The sequence below is a fragment of the Drosophila grimshawi genome, unplaced genomic scaffold (assembly GCF_018153295.1).
Source record: "Drosophila grimshawi isolate 15287-2541.00 unplaced genomic scaffold, ASM1815329v1 contig_60, whole genome shotgun sequence".
Classification (NCBI taxonomy): domain Eukaryota; kingdom Metazoa; phylum Arthropoda; class Insecta; order Diptera; family Drosophilidae; genus Drosophila; species Drosophila grimshawi.
The window spans coordinates 115,001-122,500 of NW_025063418.1; the positions used below are offsets into that span (position 1 = coordinate 115,001).

The window sequence follows — 7,500 nt, forward strand, 5'->3', positions numbered from 1 at the left end:
CACATTCAGCAAAGAAATGTGAATTTTTTAATGATGACAAATAATATATAAAAATATGACATGTTTTAACCAATTTACTCATTGACACAACAAATGCATCCACATCTGCTATATCAATTTTCAATCGGTTACATTTGTTTGTTATAAGAGAGAAATTAACGATAAAAGGAAACCTATTATAATATATTGTGGAAATAAAGATTTTAATACAATATTTCCAACAACATACCTTGGCAAATTCCGCAATTATCTTTTTTTATCGCAGCCAAGCAATTATTATTAATAACGAACGAACATACTCAAACACAAACATGAGCGTATAACATAATCTTTAATAAATTATATGAAATCTTCATATAATAGATGAGCACACACCACTCACCATGTAAAGGTTTTTGAACACCATCTCTTTAAGCATGATACTTTTTTCAAATGCTACCACCCAACATTAATTCTTCATGTATTAAATTAAATATAATACAAGATTAACTTCATTATTTCATAATTTGCCCAATAAATTATCCATGCCGGCAAGACAATACTCCACAGTCATATTATTTTGTTACTTTTACTCTTTCTCATATGACTTGCCTTGCGCGACACCACTCCATATAAAGGTTTTTGAACACCATCTCTTTAAGCATGATACTTTTTTCAAATGCTACCACCCAACATTAATTCTTCATGTATTAAATTAAATATAATACAAGATTAACTTCATTATTTCATAATTTGCCCAATAAATTATCCATGCCGGCAAGACAATACTCCACAGTCATATTATTTTGTTACTTTTACTTTTTCTCATATGACTTGCCTTGCGCGACACCACTCCATATATAGGTTTTTGAACACCATCTCTTTAAGCATGATACTTTTTTCAAATGCTACCACCCAACATTAATTCTTCATGTATTAAATTAAATATAATACAAGATTAACTTCATTATTTCATAATTTGCCCAGTAAATTATCCATGCCGGCAAGACAATACTCCACAGTCATATTATTTTGTTACTTTTACTCTTTCTCATATGACTTGCCTTGCGCGACACCACTCCATATATAGGTTTTTGAACACCATCTCTTTAAGCATGATACTTTTTTCAAATGCTACCACCCAACATTAATTCTTCATGTATTAAATTAAATATAATACAAGATTAACTTCATTTTTTCATAATTTGCCCAATAAATTATCCATGCCGGCAAGACAATACTCCACAGTCATATTATTTTGTTACTTTTACTTTTTCTCATATGACTTGCCTTGCGCGACACCACTCCATATATAGGTTTTTGAACACCATCTCTTTAAGCATGATACTTTTTTCAAATGCTACCACCCAACATTAATTCTTCATGTATTAAATAAAATATAATACAAGATTAACTTCATTTTTTCATAATTTGCCCAATAAATGACCCATGCCGGCAAGACAATACTCCACAGTCATATTATTTTGTTACTTTTACTTTTTCTCATATGACTTGCCTTGCGCGACACCACTCCATATATAGGTTTTTGAACACCATTTCCTTAAGAATGATACTTTTTTCAAATGCAACCACTCACTATTAATTCTTCATGTATTAATTTAAATATAACACACGAATAACTTAAATATTTAATAATTTGAACTATAATTGACGGCTGCCGGCAAGACAATACTCCACAATCATGTGATTTCCATATATAATTTTGTCTATAGCAAACATTTTTTATTGTAGTAGAGTTGTTCCATACGTTATTACCCAACATTTATTTTACATGTTAAATTCTATTATATCACATTGTTTGTGTCATATGTTATTATCTAACATGTAATTTATATGTTTCATGATATTATTTGACATTTTGTATTGGAAAACACTGAATTGAATTTCATAACATTTCATAATTTGCCCAATAAATGACCCATGCCGGCAAGACAATACTCCACAGTCATATTATTTTGTTACTTTTACTTTTTCTCATATGACTTGCCGTGCGCGACACCACTCCATATATAGGTTTTTGAACACCATTTCCTTAAGAATGATACTTTTTTCAAATGCAACCACTCACTATTAATTCTTCATGTATTAATTTAAATATAACACACGAATAACTTAAATATTTAATAATTTGAACTATAATTGACGGCTGCCGGCAAGACAATACTCCACAATCATGTGATTTCCATATATAATTTTGTCTATAGCAAACATTTTTTATTGTAGTAGAGTTGTTCCATACGTTATTACCCAACATTTATTTTACATGTTAAATTCTATTATATCACATTGTTTGTGTCATATGTTATTATCTAACATGTAATTTATATGTTTCATGATATTATTTGACATTTTGTATTGGAAAACACTGAATTGAATTTCATAACAATTCCAAGTCTCATGAGTGTAAATTTTATTAATCGGTTTATTATTATTATGCAATATCAAATAAAATATAAACTTCTATTTCACACTAAATATAACATTTATGTTTAAGAGTGTAAATTTTTCATTCGCATATTACTGTTCTCCATTGATTGAATTATAATATATTTTTAATATGATTTCATATATTTATTTTTTTGTGTTTTCTATTGCCTTTCGCAGTTATCATATATATATATATATATACATATATATATATATATATATATATATATATATATACTGATATATATAATAAAATGTGTGTTCTTCTTTCTCTGTTTTGTTTAAAACAATTTAATTTCTTTATTCCTTTCAATAACAATTCAATTATTCTGAAAAGAATGTTATTTATAAAATAACATAAATTTTGTATTGCATCATCAAAAAGCTTTTTGTATATAACATTTTCTTAAGGTCCGGTCCACACATTATCAACTTACAAAGAAATATATAAAATATCATAAGTAAATTAACAAATATGGCACCTTTAAACAACTCATACAATATATATATATATATATGTTTTAGTTGGTGTTTAACAACCATAACACACATATTATATTTTATATTTGTTGTTTTATTAACATTTTCGAATCATCAAGCAAAGGATAAGCTTCAGTGGATCGCAGTATGGCAGCTGCTCAACCACTTACAACACCTTGCCTGTTACAAAAGTCGTTTACAATTGATTCTAGGCTTTGTCATTGTATTAAATAATGTTTAAATATGTAACTAGCACGGCATCAGGTGATCATAGATCCTCCCAATTTACTATGTTACAAATAACATTGGCATCACATCCATTGTCGTTTATAAAATAAATTATAAACTTTTAATGGTTTAGAAGCCATACAATGCAAATTGCCCCTTATTTATCATTGCAGTCCAGCACGGATACGACCTTAGAGGCGTTCAGGCATAATCCAACGGACGTAGCGTCATACCACTGTTCGCTCGAACAAGTATTGTGCCATTGGTCCGTACCTGCGGTTCCTCTCGTACTACGCAGGAATGCTGTCGCAACAACGTTTTGTCATTAGTAGGGTAAAACTAACCTGTCTCACGACGGTCTAAACCCAGCTCACGTTCCCTTGCATGGGTGAACAATCCAACGCTTGGTGAATTTTGCTTCACAATGATAGGAAGAGCCGACATCGAAGGATCAAAAAGCGACGTCGCTATGAACGCTTGGCCGCCACAAGCCAGTTATCCCTATGGTAACTTTTCTGACACCTCTTGTTAAAAACTCTTTAAACCAAAAGGATCGATAGGCCGAGCTTTTGCTGTCCCTGTGTGTACTGAACACCGAGATCAAGTCAGCATTTGCCCTTTTGCTCTATGTGTGGTTTCTGTCCGCACTGAGCTGGCCTTGGGACACCTCCGTTATTATTTGAGAGATGTACCGCCCCAGTCAAACTCCCTACCTGGCAATGTCCTTGAATTGGATCATACCTGAGTAATTGGAGTTATACCAAATTTTTAAATCAAAAATACATAAATGCATTTTCTTATTAAAGAATTTGTTTGCGATTATATAACAAACTCGTGATACTTTGATCAAGAAGCTTGCATCAAAACCCAATACCATAAGATATAATAAATACATCCGTATAATGGCTAGGAAATGATACACGTTCCATTTAATCAAGTAAGTAAGGAAACAATAAGAGTAGTGGTATTTCATTGTCGATACCAAACCGAAGTCTAATATCTCCCACTTATTCTACACCTCTTATGTCTCCTTACACTGCCAGATTAGAGTCAAGCTCAAAAGGGTCTTCTTTCCCCGCTAATTATTCCAAGCCCGTTCCCTTGGCTGTGGTTTCGCTAGATAGTAGATAGGGACAGTAGGAATCTCGTTAATCCATTCATGCGCGTCACTAATTAGATGACGAGGCATTTGGCTACCTTAAGAGAGTCATAGTTACTCCCGCCGTTGACCCGCGCTTACTTGAATTTCTTCACTTTGACATTCAGAGCACTGGGCAGAAATCACATTGTGTCAACACCCGCTAGGGCCATCACAATGCTTTGTTTTAATTAGACAGTCGGATTCCCCAAGTCCGTGCCAGTTCTGAATTGATTGTTAATTGATAATCGTTATAATTTAAAAGAACTAATCAGTTGCCCAATTAGTATTCTTAAAAATTTTAGCAAGAAAGTTCCACAATTGGCTACGTAACTAAACTATCCGGGGAACAAGAATCTACCATAAATGATAGAAACCCTATTTACCCAGAACGAGCACATAAACCATGTTATTGTTTCCCAATCAAGCCCGACTATCTCAATCTTCAGAGCCAATCCTTATCCCGAAGTTACGGATCTAATTTGCCGACTTCCCTTACCTACATTATTCTATCGACTAGAGACTCTTCACCTTGGAGACCAGCTGCGGATATTGGTACGGCCTGTTGAGAAGTTTGCGTATCCCCACCATAAATTTTCAAGGTCCGAGGAGAAAATATCGACACAACAGTATATGTCATGCTCTTCTAGCCCATCTACCATATCTCTCTGCGAAAGACTTCCATGGTAGTACGGCTATAAAACAGAAAAGAAAACTCTTCCGATACCTCTCGACGGCTTCTTTATGGTCGTTCCTGTTGCCAGGATGAGCACGAGGCCCATATTTAATAACAAACGGATACTCAACAGGTTACGGAATTGGAACCGTATTCCCTTTCGTTCAAAATTATTCAAGTGTATAAAAATCGGTATGATGCAAAATATATTTTGATTTTTCTATACTTGAAAATTTTCGGCTTTCGCCTTGAACTTAGGACCGACTAACTCGTGATCAACCACTGTTCACACGAAACCCTTCTCCACTTCAGTCCTCCAAGGTCTCATTCGATTATTTGCTACTACCACCAAGATCTGTACCAATGGCGGCTCCATGCAGGCTTACGCCAAACACTTCTATGCACACCATTGTACCTTCCTACTCACTAAAGTTTCAAAATTTATATTACAAGTAACATAAATCATCTACTTTAGCGGTAATGTATAGGTATACAACTTAAGCGCCATCCATTTTAAGGGCTAGTTGCTTCGGCAGGTGAGTTGTTACACACTCCTTAGCGGATTTCGACTTCCATGATCACCGTCCTGCTGTTTTAAGCAACCAACGCCTTTCATGGTATCTGTATGAGTTGTTAATTTGGGCACCGTAACATTACGTTTGGTTCATCCCACAGCGCCAGTTCTGCTTACCAAAAGTGGCCCACTGGGCACATTATATCATAACCTTAAACTTCATATCAAGAAAGTTAAGGTTCTTACCCATTTAAAGTTTGAGAATAGGTTAAGATCGTTTCGACCCTAAGGCCTCTAATCATTCGCTTTACCAGATAAGATTATTTTATACAACAGTTAAATGCACCAGCTATCCTGAGGGAAACTTCGGAAGGAACCAGCTACTAGATGGTTCGATTGGTCTTTCGCCCCTATACTCAATTCTGACAATCGATTTGCACGTCAGAACTGTTTCGGTCTTCCATCAGGGTTTCCCCTGACTTCAACCTGATCAAGTATAGTTCACCATCTTTCGGGTCACAGCATATATGCTCAAGGTACGTTCCAGTTAGAGGTATAAATAATATAAATATCATTATACATAACTATATAGAGCGCCCCGGGATTGTGTTAATTAACTATAAATAGCTAAAAAACTAATCCCATTAATAGTCAAGTTAATTACGCTATTAGGTTTATATCCCAATAACTTGCACATATGTTAGACTCCTTGGTCCGTGTTTCAAGACGGGTCCCGAAGGTATCCTGAATCTTTCGCATTGTTAATCATACAAGTGCATATAATAAACACAAAAATCATTGAAAATTATGCCATTATATAATTCCGAAAAATTAACGCACTGTATTCATATAAATCTATCAGCACTTTATCAAATTTATGACATTTATATCATGTTATAATGCAAGCACTATAATTGAAATAATCAATAATTCACAATTTTTTGATAAATTAATTATGTTAATAGATTACAATGTCCTTATATGGAAAAAATGCACACTATTATTATAATATTAATTAAATATTACAATTCTAATGATGAATTTTCCATAACGGATATTCAGGTTCATCGGGCTTAACCTCTAAGCAGTTTCACGTACTATTTAACTCTCTATTCAGAGTTCTTTTCAACTTTCCCTCACGGTACTTGTTTACTATCGGTCTCATGGTTATATTTAGTTTTAGATGGAGTTTACCACCCACTTAGTGCTGCACTATCAAGCAACACGACTCTTTGGAAACATCATCTAGTAATCATTAACGTTATACGGGCCTGGCACCCTCTATGGGTAAATGGCCTCATTTAAGAAGGACTTAAATCGTTAATTTCTCATACTAGAATATTGATGTTCCTTACACTGCATCTCACATTTGCCATATAGACAAAGTGACTTAGTGCTGAACTGATTTCTTTTCGCTCGCCGCTACTAAGAAAATCCTTGTTAGTTTCTTTTCCTCCCCTAATTAATATGCTTAAATTCAGGGGGTAGTCCCATATGAGTTGAGGTTGTATAAAACAATTTTTATTGAATACTATGATATAATATTCAATATTATGAATACACTAATTCTTGAAGAATAATAATATTTACAACAGTTTTCTTATCGCATCAATAATAATCGAGACAATTCTAGATGAAAAAAAAACTTTCATTTCATTTTTATGCTAGACATTTCTCGATATTATTTGAATTTGAAAAAGAAAATATATATCTTCAGTTTTCTCATACAAATTATACACAATGAGAGTTGGTATGTATATCCATATATAAATTAATATTATGAATATTTCGTGTGTGCACTAATAAAGTGCACACATTATTTATCCAATAATATACCATATGCTCAAATATTAAAAAACATTTAAAGCAACTTATTTAGCATAGTCTTACAACCCTCAACCATATGTAGTCCAAGCAGCACTATAAAATTAATTAAAGTACATAACAGCATGGACTGCGATATGCGTTCAAAATGTCGATGTTCATGTGTCCTGCAGTTCACACGATGACGCACAGTTTGCTGCGTTCTTCATCGAC

At 33.5% G+C, this 7,500-nt stretch overlaps 2 non-coding genes across 2 annotated transcripts in view; both read right to left on the bottom strand.

Moving 5' to 3' along the window:
* Window positions 1–3,013: 3,013 nt before the first annotated feature.
* LOC122322744 lies at window positions 3,014–6,971 on the bottom strand. The gene has a single exon (XR_006246816.1). It is a non-coding gene; the product is annotated as a large subunit ribosomal RNA (ribosomal RNA).
* Window positions 6,972–7,352: 381 nt separating this feature from the next.
* LOC122322719 overlaps window positions 7,353–7,500 on the bottom strand; it is a 179-nt gene continuing 31 nt past the window's right edge. The window contains exon 1 of the ribosomal RNA XR_006246791.1: window positions 7,353–7,500. This exon is cut by the window's right edge and continues 31 nt beyond it. This is a non-coding gene — a ribosomal RNA (5.8S ribosomal RNA).